General features: G+C 40.8%; 1 protein-coding gene across 4 annotated transcripts in view; it reads right to left on the bottom strand.

Annotated features, from left to right (window-relative positions):
* The window catches only part of Rai2 (retinoic acid induced 2), a 60802-nt gene extending 56319 nt beyond the window's left edge, over nucleotides 1–4483 (bottom strand). For 2 of the 4 annotated variants that reach the window (XM_047536993.1, XM_047536996.1), the window contains exon 1: nucleotides 4283–4483. The gene's annotated coding sequence lies outside the window, so the exon portion shown is untranslated. Of the gene's footprint in view, nucleotides 1–3694; nucleotides 4109–4282 lie in introns of those variants that run through there. The other 2 variants (XM_047536992.1, XM_047536991.1) reach the window with 2 other exon arrangements.
* Between the last annotated feature and the right edge of the window lie 16484 nt (nucleotides 4484–20967).

Here is a 20967-nt window from a genome sequence, read left to right on the forward strand (position 1 = left end):
ACTATACCTACATTGTGGGGGAGTTGTCCCACAGCTGTGAGAAGGCCAACAAAGGTATGAACATTGAATCTGCTGGATGTGTCACCTCCATCTTAGCTCTTATGGTTTGTTCAGGACAGGGGCTAGGACATATCACCAAAGTCATGAACTCTCAGTAACAATTCTGGGTCTGCAATCTAATTTGTTGAAGCAGATACAGAACATGATCAAATTATATGTGCCTGTGTCTGAGCATGCATGTGTGTTTGTGTGTGTTCTGGGCCAGAGAGAGGAGGGTCATGTGTGAAATCCAGAAGTAGTAATGTGGCTGCCAAAATCCCCTCCTCACCAGCTGCCATCAGAACACTGGGGAGCAGTGGACTCGAGAGGCTCATCAAAAATTGTGAGCCATGAAGGAGAGGTCTCGAATTCGGAAGCAACAAGATGACAGGCACCCAGGCAGACGGTCAGGTGGGAGGGAGAAGTGGTAATCAGAGGCATTCTCCAAAGACAAGAGCTGCCAACTCTACAGCAAGGATATTACCCTGATCCCCAAATCAAGCTGAATTCAGAATCCCACACAGGCTTTTGTGCATGGGAAAAGTGTAATTAGCCATTTCCCCCCTTCCAGAAGAGCCTTGTTTTCTGGAGTACCCCTCATATTCTCATCAGAGAGGCAGCAGAGTCAGAAGCCCCTCATATAGGGATTCAAATCCTGGCTCTCCAATAGCTGCAGAATTTCTAGGGGTTAAAGGCTACCATACCATCTGTTTGGAAGGAGGCTGAGGGATTTGTGTTGATGACGCATCTGCATAGCAAGTCCCCTCCTCATTTTTATTTAGTGTTTTTTTACTTGACACAGTAACAAATCAAAAATACCTCATCTCTCCCTTTGGTCCCACAGCAGACCTTGGGCTAATCACTTAACCTGTCTGAACCTGTTTCCTCATCTAGAAAGTTACAATTGATAATGCCCATCTCACACGGATGTTGTAAGGATCAAATTGGGGCTTGTCAGCATGAAGTCACCAAAGACTTCAGCACAACACCAGGAACTCTGAGTCCCCAATAAACATACAAACCCCTGGATTTCTCCTGACAATGATCGACAGCTCTCTCCTCATCACCATTCACTCCAACAGCTTCATCATTTGGTCACTCAACTCTCGTTTATTTAGCAACCATAGGGTGTTGGGGATTCCTGGATGAAAAGCACCATTTTGGATCTATCCACCTGACACATAAATGTGTGTCATGGGTAACTGGGCTGCCTCACGGTGGGCTTCCTCCCCCATCCAACCCACCAATTAGGTAGTATGTTTTATGAAGGGGGATGGACTGAGGATTCTGGCCTGTTGGGAGAAATAAATAAAAGACTTAAGGACATATTGCCCCTTTAAATCATAACCACCAAAGTCGGGAATCAGACTCATGCCTGGAAATTTCTGAGCATTATCTGTAAAATAATGCTGCTTAGGGGTCACAGGGTCACTGCAAAGGTTTCCCACATGTGAAGTGCCTGGCAGACAGAGGGCAACAATAAATGCTAGCTCCCTTCCCAATTTATTTTCCTCCAATTCCCTCCCTCCTCCCCCCAAATCTAAGGTTAGAGGAGGAGCCAGAGAACAGACACTTGGTATTTTCTTATTGTGGATTTGGAGCACACTGTGTATGGCTGTCTGTACACACGGAATATCACCATTCTGGGTCAAGGGACTTGAGAGGCCAATCCTATCCTCAGTTTCTGGGTCATTATAGGCAGAGCTCTCTGGCTACTGACGCAGGAGACTTCCTGGTAACACCTGGCCATCTGACCTCCCAGCCTTTGCTTTTTCTTTCTTGCTGCTCACATGGCCCCATCTCAGTACCTCTGTCATCTGGATACACGATTTTACAATTATTTTTACAATTCTTGCCCCAGCTGCCCACCAACCAAATTCTCATGCCGGCAACTGGCATCACCTGGAAAACTGTTCTCACTTGTTCCTGACTTGACAAATAAAAGCATCCCCTGGGTGGCTGAATGGTCCACCCGCTGGTGCCAAAACAGTCTCCCAAGTTCCAGTCTGACTTGGTTCACAGTGCCAAGTCCACCTTGGACATACCTCTAGTGGGCATTTGTCAGGATGAGAATCCATTTGCAGGATACTGTGTGTATGTGGAGCGGGTGGGGTGTCTGGGATGGAGGAGGGTCTCTGGGCTTCTAACCCGCATAGAAATGGATGCCACCAGACTCACCATGCTATGCCTTCCAACCCACCCCTGGCTTCTTCAAGTGGCACAGCTCCTCATGTTGCCCTCTGAGGAGAAAAGGTGATGGAAAACCTGGGGGTGGGCGTGCAGTGTGGCACTGGGGAGGGGCTCTGCCACCCACTAGCCTCCTTACCGTCCCACACCACCACTCCTCCACTGTAACAAAAGGTACTGCCGCACAGCGTTTGCAAAGTTAGCAGAAGTCTCTTGGTCTACCAACAAACAATTCTGATGACTCAAAAGGAGGAAGAGAGACATCTAGAAAACGGTGGGAAAGAGCCCCTGGGAAAAGCACAGAAAACCTTGTCTGATGTACGCTAAGGCTAAGAATTGTTTTCTCCCTGCTGGCTGCTTTTCTCTCTGTTCTAAAGAGAAGCGTCCAAGAATCGGCTAAATAAAGGGATCACACCAGAGGATGCGAGATAATGCTAAACCAACAAAAACAAAGACCCAAATGAAACAGAGCGAGCCATGAGAATACGCGGTTATCAAAACTTTGTTTGGCCGTATCTATTTATCATCGCTGTACACCCGGGCTCTGCGGAATATCATTCTGTTGATGTCACTTATCCTCAGCAAAATATTTACACATCCTTAAAAACGCCAGATGAGGGGGGCTCGCTGCCGCAAACCGCCACTCAAGCCTGATCGCCAGTTTCTGGGCAGCCCAGAAGGTGGGGGCACGAGGGCGGGTGGCACCAGTGGGCACAGGTAAGAGCTACCAACAGTTCCGGGAACGCGGCCACCCGGGCGCTACGCCCTGCCCTGCCCACCTCTCCTCTACCTGACTCTGCAAGAAGCAGCCACATCCCCATATGGTGTCAGCGTCTCCTCCTCCTCCCATGCCTTTCACATTGATTAAGTTCCCAAACCATTGTTAAAGCCGGGTTGCAGTTCCTTAGAAAATAGGCTAAATTCAATTAAGCTTCCCCCCGCCACAAAAGGAATATTCATAAAAGTTTGGCAGGCAGAAAGGAAGGCTGACTGCATGCCAGGGGGGTGGGTGACAATCCGCTCCTCCAAAGCCACCTTCCTTCGTACCCCATCCCTCTCTCCATCCATCCGTCGTGCCCCAAACCTACTCCAGGGACTTCTGATAGGGAAACACAAAGCAGCAGCTGTTTGGCAACATTTCTACCCCTCGCCAGCAACTGTGGTGGGATGCCATTTCCCCACCCAGGCGGAGCTTATCCTGAACAATAGTCGGGCTTTAAACGGCAAACAAGCAAACACACAGAGCACAACCCCAACCCCGAAAAAGCCAACGGGGAGAGACGCAATAACTCCCTCCGCAGCAAAAGGCGCCACTGAAACGCACGCAAAAAAAAAAAAAAAAAAAAAAAAAAAATGCACCGAGGACATTGCTCAGTGCCTAACATGGCAGAAAGCCCGAGCTGGTGCGGCCACCCCAGGACTGGGCATTGGGGGGCACCAGGCTTCCCGAGCGCCGACGCACACTCACCCGATTCCAGGGGGATGCGGTGCTGGCTGAGTGTCACAAAGAGGAGCCCAGCACGATCTGGCAAAACCCAACTTTCCACCCGGCTCGCCAGGGCCGCCAAATACGTCAACAGAATCCATCTTTCGAAGGGCCTGGAAGGCGCCGGGTTTTCCGGGCCGGGGTAGAATGGCAGATCCGGAGGCGGCCCGGTGCGGTGCCCGGGCACTGAGTCCGCCGCGCGCCGCCCTCTGCGCCCGGTGCCAGCGCGGGTGGCTGCCCGAAACCCACTTCGGGGCCCCCGCCCCGCGGGCCGGCGCCGCCTCCCCGGCCGTCCCCGGCCCCGCCGGCCAGTGCGCGGCGCCGGGAGCAGGAGCGGGGCCCCGGCGCGCCTTACGGGTGGCGGCCTTGGCCCGCGTCCCCGCCCCCGCCCGGCCCTCCCCGCTGGCCCGGGCCTCTGGGCGCCGTCCTGCCCCCGGGAGCAGGCCCCTCCCCGGGCGCCGGGCCCCGCCAGACGCGCCCAGCCCGACGCGCCCCCTGGGTCCCGGTGGCAGGTCTGCCTGGGGAGGGCGGGGGTGACCCTGGCCCGCACGGGGGCGCCGCGGCCGCTACCTCGCAATCCGGGCCGCCGCCTCCAGGAAGCCGCGGGGTGGTCGCGGGTGCGGGAAGTCTCCGATCTGGTCTCGCCGCCGGCCACCTGAAGTGGGTGCACAGCGGTGGGAGCCTCCGCCGCCGCTGTCACCAGCCGCTGTCGCCGCCGCTGCTGCCGGTTGTGCGTGAGCGTGTGTGCGCCTGTGTCCGGGCGAGTGTGTGTCTGCGTGCGGCGCCCGGCCTTTACTATATACACCAAGGGGTGGGAGGAGGCGGGGAAGGGGAGGGCTTGGGGGAGGTGGCGGAGGAGGGGGAGCCGGAGGGGGGCGAAAGGGTACCCGAGGAGGCGGCGGCGGAGGAGGGACAGGTGATCTCGCCCACGGGGAGGGCGTGGCTGTGGGCGGTGCGGGGTGGCAGGAGGAAGGGGAGCCCCGGGCTGGGGGCTGGAGGACGCACCCGGGAGGATCTGAGGATCGGGGACCCTGCTGCCTCCCGCGGGCTGGGGACGGTTCCAGACCCCTGGATGAAGAAGAGAGAGGAACAGAGCCCAGGAGGGAGGAAGTGGCTGGTGGATGGAGGCGAGGGAGGTGGGAAGGGCCAGGCGATCACCCTAAAATGCCAATTGTGATACTGGTCCAAGATTGTTCTCACAAAGTGGGAGATTAGTTAAGACAAAATTAGTCCACGGACAGAGTCTAATTTCTATCCAAGGAATGATTCACTTATTGGTCTAACATTTATTAAGCACCTAGTGTTTGCCAGACTGGGCTAGGAATTGAAGAGATGGTGAATATATGGTTGCTGACCAGTAAATAAATATATGTATCAATAGTATTATTGATCATTAAAAAACTAAATCTTTAAAATGTTTTACAAAAGCAAAGGAAGCAACTATGTTGATTTAATGAATCCCTAAAGATGTAAAGATTTTTTTCTATTAATCAAAGGAGGATGAAGATATTTCAGAGAGAATGGTAGAGCAGGAATTCCTTTCATCAGAACAGAGAACCTTTGAATCTGTCTGTTCTTTGTATGTTTAAATCCCCTCAATTCCCAGTGTTCTGTTTATTCATCATGACTTCCCTCTTGTAGAATTTGGGGTGACCACAAGAGTGTGAGATACCTAGGGAGCCTCCTGCATGGCTTATAACTAGTATGGAAATTTAAACTTGTATTTGAAACGCTGCATTCTAACCACGATGTGAGGCAAGCCTAATGTGTTGGCAACCAGGGCCAAATTATGACTTTTGTGGGCACTTTCACCTTTGGGGACTCCTTCCTCCAAAAAAAGATATGAAAAGTTACATTTACAATTGCATTGGCAAAAAGATGAATATACTAGTATTATGTGTTAAGATAGTTTCTTCAATCTAAAAGATTTTTTTTTCCTTCTGATTTTAAAAGATTTTAAAAATTTATATGAACCTCTTAAAGTACCATGGGCCCCTTGGCATTCTGTCTACTGCATCTCCTGCAAGTCAGCCCTGGTAGTCCTAGTCCTTCCTACTGAATTTCCTCTTACGAAAAAGAAAAGATAAATTAAGAATCCAATCAACACAGGGACCAAAAGATACACATCTCAAGTTTGAGAACTGATAATAATGATTATCAACAGCATGTACCAGTTCCTGCTTGTTTCACTCAGGCTTTGGAGGTTTTAAATGAGCCCTGAGTAAGTAATGGTACCTGTGGAAATATTTGTCTATGAATGTGTCTTCAACCATTTCAGTAACAAAGACTTTCTCTATAAATATCATAACTGGTCAGAGTTCTTGGATCAGGTATGTGAGGTCTCAGTTGCCAGGATCTAGCCTGACTACAACTAAAGACACAGCTGGGCAATTATAATTGGGCAAGTTCATGGATGAAAGATCCATAAAGGTTGTGTGTGTTGAGTGTATGTGTGTATAAGGTAGGAATTGATATCCTGAAAGGCAATTACTAGCCTATTTCTTTTGTTGGCCTCATCACAACCCTGGGTTAATGTTTGATCCTTGATGGCAGTTGTGATTCATATTTGCTGCCCTTTGAGGTGCTTAGGTTCTCAGGAAAGATTATATTGATTCAGATTAATACAAAATAAACAGGCACTGTGGCTCCCATTCCCAAAGAAATGCACAGTGGCACCCTTTTGCATTTCCATAGTGGCTGCTCTTGTGGAGGGAAGGAATAAAGAGGAGTTCATGAAGGGCAAGAGTGGACCCAGGAAGGGGGACAGAGGTTGCTTTGGAACTAAAATTAATGTGGAAGGATTATGTTCATACGGTTAAAGGGGTACCTAGTGAGATGGAGGGAAGAAAGGACATGTACAAATAGCAGGAAAGACCAACAACAAAACGTACCATGGTGGTTCAGGGTGATTTTTTGAGATCTGTGATTCTAATATTTGGTGATTTTAAATAATGACCCAGGAAATTTCCCATCTCAGGTCTGATTCTTTTTTTTCTTTTTTTTTTGGGTGCTGGGGATCGAACCCAGGGCCTTGTGCTTGCAAGGCAAGCACTCTACCGACTAAGCTATCTCCCCAGCCCCTAGATTCTTTTATCTATATCCTCTTCTCTAACACAGCATCTCTTCATAATCTAGTTTTTGCATGGTTATCAGATGGGTGATTCTTTCATTTATCCAAAAAACATCTACTCAGCACCTACTGGTTACCTGGTCACTGAGCAAAAGGCTTCAGTTAGAGATGGTTAATATATGGTTGCTGACATATGAGTAAATAAACTGTTAATAATACACTGTGATACTATGTTGTATACAATGAATTTTGAAATGAACTAGGTGAATACCTAATGAGTGGGCCTTTTGCTACGTGGGAAGGGTGGGGAATGGCATGGGGGCAGAAAAGTCAGGAAAGGTTTCACAGAGATGTGACAGTTACTGAGTGCTAGGAGATGAACAGGAGTTTTCCTATGTAAGGAAAAGCCATTGTAAGTGAGGGGAACAGCAGGCAGAGTGTTCTAGAAGTTGCAAATATTGTGTGAATCTGTAGTAGAGACAGGGGAGAAGGAAAAAGGAAGCTGGAGGTCACATGAGATCCCTAGTCTGCTCTGGAAAGGAGCTTTTCTTTATATATATATATATATATTTATTAGTGCATTATAATTATATATAATAGTAGGTTCATTGGACACATTCATAAATGCATGTAACATAATTTGCTCCTTCTGATTCTCAGTACTTCCCCTTTCCCTCTTCTCCTTCCTCTCACTAACACCCTTCTTCTACTCTGCTTATCTTCCTTCTATTTATTTTTAAATTGGTGCACTATAATTATACATAATAGTGGGGTTCATTGCAACATATTCATAAATGCATATAATTTGCTCGATTTTATTCCTGCCCCCCTCTTATACTCTATTGAGTATATTGCTATTTTCATGAGATTCTCCTTTTTATTCCTTTTTTCTTTTTAGTTTCCACATGAGAGAAGACATTCAGCACTTGACTTTCTGAGTCTGGCTTATTTCACTTAGCATGATGTTCTCCAGTTCCATCTATTTACCAGCAAATGAAAATCTTTGAGTAGAACTCCACTGTGTGTATAGACCACATTTTCTTTATCCATTCATCTGTTGACAGTCACCTAGAATCAGTAAATGGGACAGCAAACTAAAATGCTTCTGCACAGCAAAGGAAACAATGAAGAGCATGAAAAGCGAGTCTACAGAATGGGAGAAAATCTTTGCCAGCTACTCTTCTCACAGAGGATTAATATCCAGAATACATAAAGAACTCAAAACTTAACACAAAAAAACCCAATAACCCAATCAATAAATGAACAAATGAACTAAACTTTTCTTAAAAGAAGAAATGCAAATGTAAAAGAAATACATGAAAAAATGTTCAGCATCCTTGGAAATCAGGAAAATGGAAATCAAAACTACACTGAGATTTCACTTCACCCAGGTTAGAAGGCAAGCATCGAGGATATAAAAAACAATCAGTGATGACAAAGCATGTGGGGAGAACTGAACACTTATACATTGTTGATAAGGCCGCAAATTAGTACCACCATTATGGAAATGAGTATGGAGGCTCCTCTAAAACAAAACAAAACAAATCAAAAAGGACTAGGAATGGGACCACTGTATGACCCTGCTATTCTACTCCTTGGTAATTATCCCATAGCGTTGAAATCTATGTATTATAGTGATATTTGCATTCCAATATTTATAGCAGCACAGTTTTACTTTTAGTTAATGGGAACCATTGGAGGATGTTAAACAATGGAGTGACAAGGGAAGAATTGATTGAGGAACTCTCTCGGTCCATGTAGAGGGAGGTGAGATAGGCAGAATAGAGACCAGATAAAATAGGCTGTTGCAGTAATGAACTCTTGAGTCAAGGTAGTAGTGGCAGGGATGAAGGGTAGGAACTTGAGTCAAATGATACTCAGGACATAGAATCAACAGGGCTTAATGGTGGCCTCCAGCTACCCCTGCTCACCTTGGCCTCTCTCAGATGAACTCTAATGCTCTTCACCCCTAGGATTATCCTTGTCCAGTTTCTGAGTCAGACCACCAATGTACTGGGTCTGAGATCGGGTTGACTTCTCTCATTTAAACTTCTCATGTTCCTTAGGGTACCACAAAGCCACAGAATGTTCCAGTCATCATCTCTATAACCTCTTCCCACATTGGCCCAGCCATTGAACTGGGCTTCTGGGGCTGATTGTGGAGTTCTTAAGTTTTCCATTGAACAAGTAGCTCCAGTAAGCAAACCAACCACTAAAATGTCCCCACTACTTTCTAATGTCCACATTGCTGTGCACATGGGATAGAGTTGGTTTCTCATTCACTGACATCCTGCCTCAAATGGAATATCCGAAAACTTGGCAGGAATGTAGCATAAACTGTGGACCATCCCTATCCTGGATTATCTCTCTCACACCTTCTATTACAAGGATTCTTGTGTTTTGAAGAAGAGAAATTTTCAATGAGATAGAAATGACCTTTTGAAAAATACCTTGCTGCTCTAGAAAAATTTTCAATTAATGTACAAGTACTGCAGAATACATGTAATTTATGCTTTTAAAATAAATTGTTCATTATAATGCTCATTTAGAAATTATAGGCATAAAAGGCTATTCTGGCTTCACTGTAAACATTCAATCATAACCACCTTCAATGGTCTGTATATCTTGTTCAAATGTTTCTCTTTATAGATACTATACTCAACTGAAATAAATCACATACAATTTTAGTCCTGCTTTTGTCTCTTAATATCTTTAAATAAGAAGTATTTCCCACAGCATTCTAATAATATCACCTAATCACAATAAATATTTTAATAGTTGTATACAATTTTATTAAGTGAATTATCATATACTTAATTTTCCTCTACTATTGAAAGTGTAGAATATTTCCACATTCTGCTGTTAGAAAGAACACTTCTAATTAGTATCTTTGTGTATATAAATGTTCTCCATTAATAATTACTTCTCAGAATAAATACACAGCTATATTTCTGGGGCAGACACAGAAACATTCACATGTTGACAAACTGATTTGAAAAAGGATATTCCACTTACCACTCCAAATATGGGATCTGAGACAGTAGATGCCTCATGGGTACTACTTGTCTCATTTTTAAAATGTATTTCTCTGATTACTAGGGAGGTGGGCCATCTTTGTGTGCTCACTACTTGTATATCAAAGGGAATTATCAGTTTATTGCCTTCATTCAGTTTTTAGTTAAATCATAGTGTTTGCATCTTATTAGTATGCATGCATCCTGTATTTAATACACAATAACTGTATTCCACAATGGTAACAAATATATTCCCCATTTTATTTTCATTCCATGAGTTTTGGCTACTATATTGATAAGTTTTTAATCTTTGTAAAGTTTCATCTATCCATCTTGTGTTGTGATGTGTCCCATTATTTGGGTAAAAAATAGTGTACCCTAAATAATTCCATTTATATTCATTTAGAAATTTGGGGTATTTGTGGTAAGATGTTGAATTGTATCATTTCCCCCAAGTAGTTGCCAGTTGTCTCGAAACGACTTAATTTGAACTCCCTTCTTCATTGATTTCTGCTTGATATTTTAGCAAATAATTCGCTAATATTTAATGGATTCTGGGTTGTCAGTTATGTTTTGTGGCCCTGTCTCTCGCATTTTATAAAGTGTTTTGAGATATTTACATTCACATGAAGCTGTAAGAAATAATACATAGAGGTCCCTTGTACCCTTTGCCCAGTTTCCCCCAATAGTAATGTCTTGCAAAATTATAGTGTGATATCACAATCAGAATATTAACATTGATAGAATTCACAAATCTTATTCAGATATCTCGTTTTACTCCTACCCTGTGTGTGCATGTTTGGTTCTAAAATTTTTTATTCCAGGAACAGGTTTGTGTATCCATACAATAATCAATCAAGATACTTAGCATTTCCATTCCCACAAGGATCTCTCCTATTATCCTTTTATGACCACACCCACTTCTCTTCCACCCTATCCCTAAATGGCAACTACCACTCTCTTCTCCATCTCTACAATGTGGTTATTTCAAAAAGTTTTTATAGGTGGGCACGCTGGCACATGCCTGTAATCCCAATGGCTTGGGAAGCTGAAGCTGAAGCAGGAGGATCTCGAGTTCAAAGTCAGCAAAAATGAGGTGCTAAGCAACTCAGTGAGACCCTGTCTCTAATTAGAGAAAAAATAGGACTGGTAATGTGGCTTAGTTGTCCAGTGCCCCTGAGTTCAATTCGGGTAACAAAAAAAAAAAAAAAAAAAAAACAGAAAAGAAAAGGAAAAAAAGGGTTATATAGATGGAATCTTTATACATTATGTAACTTTTGGAGATTGGCTTTTTTCATTCAGCATACTATACTGGGAATTCATCCACATTACTGTTTAGCAATAATTTATTCCTTGCAATTGCTGAGTAATATTCCAGAGGATGTACATGCCATAGTTTTATTAGTCATGTTGGAATACATATGAACTGTTTTCAGTTTGAGATTATTATAGATGTAGCTGCTATGAACATTTACATACAGGTTTTTATGTGAACATAGTTTTTGTTTCTCTAGGATAGATGCTCAAAAGCTCAATTGCTGAGTCATAAGGTAATTGTATGCTTATTTTTTAAGAAACCAGAAATGTATGAGTGATCTAGTTTCTCTACATGCTGGCCAGTATTTGGTGTTAGAACCATTTTTATTTTAGTCTTTCTAATAGGTGTATAGGGATAGTTTTTTGTGATTTTAGTTTGTATTTCCATAATAGCTAGTGATGTTGAACATCTTTTCATATGCTTGTATCTATGTCCTCTTCAGTGAAATATCTGTTCATGTCTTTTGCCCATTTTATAGTTATCTGTTTTTTACTGTTTGAGAGTTCTTTATAAATTCTAGATATTAATCCTTTGCCAGATATGTGGTTTGCAAATATTTTCTCTCAGTCTGAATCTTGTCCTTTCACCTTTCCCCTACTGGAATTTAACCCAGGGGTGCTTTACCACTGAGCCAAGTCCCCAGCCCTTTTTATTTTTTATTTTGAGACAGGGCCACACTAAATTGCTTAGGCCTCACTTATGATCCTCCTGCCTCAGCCTCCCAAATAGCTGGGATTATCTGCATGTGCCACCATGCCCAGCTCCTTTCGTCTTCTTAACGATGCCTTTCATAGAGCAAGTATTTTGTTTTATTTATTTATTTTTTTGCCCATGGAAGTCCAAATGCTTCAGTGGTATTGAAAAGGCTACCTATCTTTTTTTGTGTGTGACTTTTGTACCTTTGTAAAATATCAGTTGGTCATATTTGTGTGGGTCTATTTCTGGATTCTTTATTCTATTCCCACAAACACTTCTTGATTACTAAAGCTATATAGTAAGCAGTAACATGACAGAGTGATTCCTTCCACTTTCCTTTTCTTTTTCCAAATAATTTCAGCTATTCTACTTTCCTTGCCTTTCCATATAAATTTTAGAATAACCCTCTCTACATCTACAGAAATTTTTGCTGATATTTTGATAGGAATTGCTTTAACTCTGTAGATCAACTTCGGGAGAAGTAACTTTTTTATGTTGAGTCTTCCAATTCATGAACATGGAATATATCACCATTTATTAATGCATTCTTTTATTTCTTTAATCAGCACTGTGTAATTTTCAGTACTCAAAGCCTGTACATATGTTGCTAAGTTTAACCCTAAGTGTTTTATTTTCCTTGGAATAGCTAAATGGTATTATGTTTTAAATGTGTGTTTCCATATAATAGTTGAGAGTATATAGAAATAAGATTGATATATTTTGTTCATCTTGTTTTCTGTGACCTTCCTGAACTTGATTATTATATTTATTAGTTCTAAGAGTCCTTTTTGAAAAATAGAGATTCCTTGATATTTTCTATATAGGCAGCAGACATCTGCAAATAGGAATAAATTTCTTTCTTTTCAACATGGATGACTATTTCCTTTTCTTGCTTTATTGCAGTGACTAGAATTTTCAGTACTATGTAGAGTACAAGTGGTGAGAATAGACATCCTTATCTTGTTCTTGAGCTTAGGGAGAAAGCATTCAGTTTTTCACATTTAAGCATGATATCATCTATAGGTTTACTACAGATATTTTGTCAATGGGAGATAATTTCCCTCTATTCCTAACTTGCTGAGAGATTTTTAAAATCATGAATGAGTATTGAATTTTGTCAAATGCATTTTTCAAATCAGTTAACACATTATCTATTCTTTCTTCTTTAATTTGTTGTTACAATGTACATCATATATATGCATGTATATAGATATATTGATTTATTTTTTGATGTTGAATCAGCCTTTCACATCTGAGATAAATCCCAATTGGTCATGGTGTATTCTTTTTATATATTATTGGATTCCATTTGCTATTTTATTGAGAATTTTTGTGCCTAAATTCATGAACAATATAGGTATATAGTTTTTCTTTTTTGTACTATTGTCTAGGTTTGGACTCAAGATAATATTTGCCTCATAATGTAAGTTGGAAATTTTGCCTCTTATTTTCTGGAAAAAATTTTGTATAATTGGTGTTAATTTTTCTTTAAATATCTGTAGATTCTGCAGTGAAACTGGGCTGAATATTTCAAGGGAGCTTAAAAATTACACATTCAATTTCTTTAGTGCTTATAGACTTTCCAGATTATCTATTTCATGTTGGTTGAATTTTGGTAATTTGTGGTTTTGGAGAAATTGGTCCATTTCTTCCAGGTTGTTAAATGTATTAGTGTAAATCATTTGTGGTATTCCTTTATTATCCTTTCAATGGCTATGAAATCTGTAATGATATTCCCCATATCATTCCTGATATTGGTGAATTATTTCTTCTCTGTTTTAATTTTTATCAGTTGTACTAAAATGTTGTACATTTTATTTTTTATGACCCAGATTTTTATTTCATTCATTTTTTACCATTATTTCATTAGGTTTACTTTTATTGATTTCTGCTTTTTATTGTTTTCTTCCTTCTGCTTACTTTGGGCTTATTTTATTCATCACAGACTACTGGTATCAAAATTTGACCACTTCGAGTAAAGTGTAGAAAGAAAGTTTATTTCCATTTAGGTCCCTTTAATCTCGTTGCTTTAAAATATCTTTGTCTTGGGCTGGGGATATAGCTCAGTTGGTAGAGTGTTTGCCTTGCATGCACAAGGCCCTGGGTTCAATCCCCAGCACCACACAAAAAAAATCATTGCCTTGAGTATCAGGTGGTGTTGTGACTTTTTATTTTTAATCATTGACTATAATTTGTAAAATTTGAGGAGGATAGTCTATTGTATATACCATGTGTCTTCTCTTTCTGCTGTTATTTTCTCCTTCTTGATGCTGTATTATTCTTTCTTTTATAATTTCCTTTTTGTTTGAAGAATTAATTTTCCTTATCCAATATTTAAGTTTAGGTCTGATAGCAACAAATTTTCTTAGTTTTCCTTCATCAGCACATGCCTTGATCTCTTTCTAATTCCTGAAGGAGATTCTAGGTTGACTGTTCTTTTCTTTTCTTTATGAACTTGAAAAATATTGTACCATTTCCTTCTGGCCTCCCTAGTTTCAGATGTGAAATAATCTATAGTAATTCTAATTGGTGTTCCCTGATAGATAATGCTTCATTTCTTTCTTGTTTTCAAGATCTTATCTCTGTTCTTAGTTTTCAGAAGTTTAACTATAATGTGTCTCGATATGGATTTCTTTGGATTTATTCTGTTCTAAGTTTGCTCAACTTCTTGAATCTGTGTGTTATCTTTGGTCAAATGTGTGTTTTTAGTCACAATATTCTATTAACCCTGTGATCTTTCTCCTATTCTTCTGGAACTCTGATGATATGCATGTCAGATCTTTTATTATTGTCCCACACATCTCACAGAGTCTATTTATTTTTTCCCAAACTATTTTCTCTATTTTTCAGATTGTTTTATTAATTTGTCCTCAAGTTCACTGACTCTATTGACTGAAATATTTGCTGTACCATAAAGTCTATTCAACCAGTTAAAAATTTTTGATATTGTACTTTTCATTTATTAAATTTCCATTTCAATCTTTTTATATAAAACTTGTAGTTCTGAGCTTTTTCTATTTTTTAATTTATTTCAAACTTTTTTATTATGGCTGCTTTAAATTACTTGTCAGATAATTCTAGCATCATATTCATCTCTTTGTTGGCATCAGTAGTTCTCTTTTTTTGATTCAAGTCATGATTTCCTTGGCTCTTGATATGTTAGGTGATTTTTTTTTATTGTATCCTAGACATTTTTGCTATCATGTTAGGAGACTCTAGGCCCTATTTAAGTATTTTATTTTAGTAGGCAGTCACTTTGTTTAGGTTTAGCATGCAGGTACTGTTCTACTCTTGGGGACTGTGGTTTCAATGATAGTTTAAGCTTCGACCTTCCCCCGCCCTTTTTGTACCAGGGATTGAAACCAGGGGTACTTAACCTCTGAGTCATTTCTGTAGCCCTTTAAAAAATATTTTGTTTAAAGACAGGGCCTCAATAAGTTGCTGAGACTGGCTTTGAACTTGAGATCCTCCTACCTCAGCCTCTGGAGCCACTGGAATTACAGGTGTACACCACCACGACCAGCTAAGTCTCAGAGCCTTTTAAGTACTTCTTGGTGTGTATGGTTTATTTGATGATGCTGACGCTCCCCCTCTCCCAGTCCCTGATAATGCTGCCTGAGGAGATCGAGGGGATTTCCCCAGGCAAGGCTACCTAGTATCTGAAGGTAGAGAAAGGGAGTCTTGCCCACAGGGACAAAGAATGCTTTCTAAGCCAGACATGCTATTGTATGTGGCAGAATCCCTTTTGTCAGTGCCAACTTGCCACTCAGTATCTCTCAGCAGGAGATAGGTGTCTCAGGTCTGGTGGGGGAGGGGATAACTTGCTTTAGCTCTTTACTTTTAATGAGAGCTCCTGGTCCTTCCCTTTTGCCAGCATTGCAGGCTCACTTGGCATTGTCGGAGGGACTACTACCATTTGATCTGAATGAGCCTAACTGGGCTGACTTGTGTTGCCAGGTTGGGGGCCTGGAAATACCAAGCCTGAGTTGCCTTCTTCTGTTGGGAAGGTTGGGTACTAGAGACCCTGCTTCTGTGTTGTTCCTCCAGTTCTAGGATCCCAAACCAGATCACCTTCCTCTATCACCTTTCAATGTGCTCCTTTGATTGCCTCTTAAGTTTTTTTATCCAAGGTTTATAGTTGTATTTAGCAGGGAGGAGTGGGGAGAAATGAGTCTAAGACAACTCGTCCAGATCAGAACTTCATTTTAATTGTAGTTGCTTATTTTATTTTATTTTATTCATTTTTTGATTTATTGTACACAAATAGGGTACAACTTTTCATTTCTCTGGTTGTACACATAGTAGAGTCACACCATTTGCGTGATCATACATATACATAGGGTAATGATGTTTGTCTCATTCATTATCTTTCCTTCTCCCGCCCCCTCCCCACCCCTCATTTTGTTGTTGCTTATTTTAAAACTACAGAACAATGCAAGATCATGATTAAATTTTGATTACTATGTGATTGACACTAAAATAATTTTGGCAGAAAAAAGAAGGATATTTTTTAAAATGATCTACTTTGGGTGTCAAATATATTAGCTTTGCCACTGGTAGTGCACAAAATGAAGGAGAAATTAGAAAGATTGTGAAGAACAGCTTTGAAGCCAGGGGTAAAAAGAGCGTTAAGAAGCTGAGAGTGGTTATTATTATATTTGTTTTATGATGGGATTAGAAACCAGAGGATCTGAAGCATTAGATTGCCTGCCCAAAATTGCCTGGGCATTTGGCTGCAGGATGGTTGCAGAATTCAGGATTATGACATTCCAAGACCATGGTAACAGCATGCTGTTTCCCAGGGCACTGCTCTCAAACTCTAAACACAACATTTGCTAGAAGATATACTGCAACAGTGAAGTAAACCTTTCGCCTATCTGGCAAATGACCAAAAAGATTCAATAGAAACAAATGTTTACTAAATTTGACTAGTATTAAATGTCTGTTATTAATTGCCTCTTAATCATGCTGCTTGGAGGGCACTTAATTAATGTTCATAAATTCATCTTCAGATGATAATTACCAAGTGGAGTGCTTACTCTTAGAGGGAAAATATTAAATTGTTATTGGCATTTGGATAAGTTTGTGAAGTCATTATGTCTTCTTTTAAGATTCTGACTCCTAGAATTTATCCAATTTTGAATAAGTCATATTTCTCTAAGTTTCATTTGTCCACAGTCCATGCAAGCTAAATATTTATTCTCAATAGTTCATATAGAATTTCAGATAAAAGTTGACTATTTTCTGATTAAATGTGTTTGAGTCTTTGATTAGATTTCTTTAAAACTTGACCCTGAAAAACAATGTGTGTGTGTGTGTGTGTGTGACTTAGACTCTTTTTAAAGAAACTCAAGACAACAGACTTCCTCCTCCTTTCCTCTCCAAAAAAGGAACAAAGCACCCTCCAGAGAAACTACCCCCAAATGAAGCCAAATTACAGATACTATCCCAGAAGAAATTAGACCTGGTTAGCTATTCCAGACTAAAAGCCTATGTATTTTGACAATTAGGCTATGTTTATTTGTTATATTGAACCATAGGAAACAACCCACTGGAGATAGATTAAGGTATTTTTGGAAAACCTATTGACACTTTCAATATGTTGGGATGGTGTATCTCCCACTACCGAATCCCTTTGGTATAATAAATGACTTCCTAGCGTCCTGAAAATGTGAACCAAGTTTTCAAAAAGTGTTTCTCTTATAGTTAGCTCATGCTTCTGCCCGAGGTTTCAGGGGTCTTAGTTTTTGCCTGCTTGTCTTTTAGTATTCCTGGTAAAAGTTATGATGCTTTGATAATTTGAGACCTCATTTTGCAACTGAGTTCTTAAATCATGACTGGATGAGGAGGTTAGATGGCAAGGATTTGGATAGGAATGATCAGATTTATAAATTACAGGTGTAAGAATTAGTGTGTTAGTATAAATTATTACTCATCTTGGAAGAATCTAAGGGTCAGGTCCACCAAATTTCATTCAAGTGATGTACAAATGATTTACCATGAGGAGCAATGCACTCATTTACAGGGCAGGCTTTAGCATCTATAATTCTGCAACACAGGGCAGCAGGAAGCAGTCTGTCCTTACAGATCTGCTTAGAAGAAGCACTGTGCTTATTAGTTCCCCTCATTTGTTTTTCTAAATTGTACCATCAAGCGATGCTTCAGAATACTTTCCTGCACCAAATACTACCCTGATGTGAACAGATTAGAAAAACCATTGTTATTTTCTCTGTGGTGTGGCCAGATTTGCAGTACAGGAATTGATATTAAATAATCATTTGCTTATTTGATAGTAAAAGAACCCAAATTATTACTGTAATCCAAATGTTCTCCTTGGGGATATGAATGAGGTCAAATAAATCTAAACTTCCTGACTCATGATTTCACTTGCTTATTCAGAGTCACTAACTTTCTGGAAAAGGCCTCCTGCTTCCAAATGAGAATTCCTGGATGTCCCTGACAGGATTTCACAGGGAACTTATTAACCAGTATGGCGGCTACAGGGTCTACACATCCACCATGATCAAAATTTCCTCCTCTCCTGCAATGACTTGCCCTCGTTAGTGTCATCTACTCAGAAACAGAGTGAAGGCTTCTGCCCTGTGCTGCTGCCAATGGTGACAATTCCAGCTTCCCCACCAGGTTCATTCTCTTGCCATGGTCTCTAAATAGTCCATGATGCAATAGCAGAGAGACATTCTGTTTTGGGAAGCCATCCAGAGAATGTCTCTCATCTCCACTGTGTGATATTCTTTGTCTCCTGAGTCCCAAAGCAAAAATACTTACACTCAGTCTCACCAGCATATCTCATAAAATGGCCCATTCCATGTTCAATTTAATTACCTTGCTCCACTGAAACCAGGAAAGAACAAAAATCTTGCCTTCCCTCTTGTTCTCATTTCTAATTTCTCCAGCTTTCTCCATCTCCACACTTTATGTATCTGACTCTTCTTTCTTCCTTCAGACACAGAACTCAAGAACTCATGGACATCAATTCATGTAAATACTGCTCAGCCTACAACACCCCCTGTAACCCCAGTAGTAAGTGATTCCCTGTGAACTAGCACATTCTTTATTGGCTTCAGTTCTCCACTTGGCTTTGGCTGTTTAGACAAAGCCTTAGATTCTCCAGAGCAGTGGTCTCCAAAATGGAATGATCAAATCTCAGGAGTGAATCAGAAAATACATTATGGTATGTGGAGCAAATGTTAGAATGAAAAGATAGCTAGACAGATTCAGTTTTACTACTATTTAATGTATAAATTGCCACCAGGGCCCTTCCTCTGTCTGTATGACAGGGCCATATGTCCCATATGGTTTTTGAGGTATCCTGGGGAAAGAGGGAGTATTTCACACTAGGAAGAGTTGACAGTGGAGCCCTCATACAATTGTTCCTTCAGCATATTGCAAAGTACTACAGTTTACATGTTCCTGGCTAGGTTGTGTTACAAATCATGTTATCCAGTTGTAACTAATAACCCTCTAAAAATAGGTAACTTAAAATATCCCTGCAAAGGAACCATAAATCAAGATACTGTCATTCATGCAAGCATACCAAATTAGAAAAAAATGACAGTCTGTCAAATCTCCTACCCTAGTAGTAGCTCAGCATCAGCCATGTTGCATAAAATAATGACATTCTAATCAGATTACTAAAAAATAGAAATTATGAGACCATTTAATGCTATGAACAATTATCTGTTTTGGGTATCCCAAAACAGGCCCTAAAATGAAGATTTATATGCAAGTATCTTATTTGGGAGGTGAATCCAGGAAGTACCTTGTAAGAGTAGGGAGGTATCATACAAAGAGGCCAGAAAGTCAATGAAGAATATGTTGATGAATGGGTTATCATCTTGTGCATCCAGGACTCTCTCCTGCTGAGGACCTTCTGAGAGACTGTGTGGAACCAAATTGTCCCCTTGAGGTTTAAGAAAGTGAGGGTATTTATCCACTGACTTCCATCCCATTCCTTATTGGTTGGCAGTCATTCCTGGGATGTTCAGTCCCCAGCATTTCAGGCCTTTCCGGTGCCTACTGATCACATTTTAATAGTCACAGAATGTTTCCAGACAGGGAGGCATAGATGTGGTTACTTGTACAGAAACCTGCAAATGACTGCTAGTGTGGGCCAAAGGGATATAGGCTATACTCTGTCAGTGCCTGCCAGTGCAATGACCCTTTCTGTGACTGTGTATTATCTCTTGAACTATCAGGAATGATAGTAGGAAAACATCACAATTGGAAAGCCCTTTAAAAATATTATTAATTTTATCCTTTTCCCATACTTTCAACATGTATTTTTGTGTCTGTACCTCATTACGTAAATACATTAGAGCAACAGGACACAAATGTAATTTATAAAAAAATGTATCTGAATTAATGGTTTATATTCAAACTATTTTTCTTAAATGGATGTCTGAATCAACAAAATTTTGGTGTTCACTCTTCTAAATGGGGTTAGAATATCAGAATGATTTAGGAGCACTACTAACAAATCCTATAAAACACCCCAGACCAGAGTAGAGTTATAGAATAAAAGCGATAAGCCACTTTCTTTTTCTGCAGAGGTGTCATACAAAGGACCCTCTCTCTCTGCTTGCAAAAGACTTCAGCTTCTGTTCTTTTTAGCTGTCACGACATTTAAGAGCAGGTTGTCTTGTAGATGAAAATGTCAAAATATGGGGCTCATGGTAAGCAGAGAGGGGAGAAAATAATAAAAGAAGATGATATTGAAATGGTGAGGCCCATTTGTGGGCCTCATTTTGCTCACTCATGTTTGGCTGTGAGGCTCTACATGTTGAAAAGGGTCAAGTCCTTGAGGAGTGGAGCAGGTGGGGAGCAACAGAGACTTACTGGTTGATCAGATTCATCTTTCTTATGTGCCATTTAGGGGCTGTTTGTCTTAAATAGCCTAACTTAGCCAACAAAGTTTACTAAATCAAGATCTTTATGGGATCTGTTTTAGTTATTGGTAATTAATGTGTATCAATCACTTATATGTCTCCAGAACATTGAACTTCAGCAAGTGCTAGAAGACTCAGGGCCATGAGCCATCAGCCCAGGTATTCGGTTTCTGCCACGGGAACTGTTAGAGTAGATAGCTATGTAGACATGAGCAGGGAAATGGGTGGAGGGAGAATGGGCTCACTCCATC

This window comes from Sciurus carolinensis, chromosome X (genome assembly GCF_902686445.1).
Source record: "Sciurus carolinensis chromosome X, mSciCar1.2, whole genome shotgun sequence".
Lineage (NCBI taxonomy): Eukaryota > Metazoa > Chordata > Mammalia > Rodentia > Sciuridae > Sciurus > Sciurus carolinensis.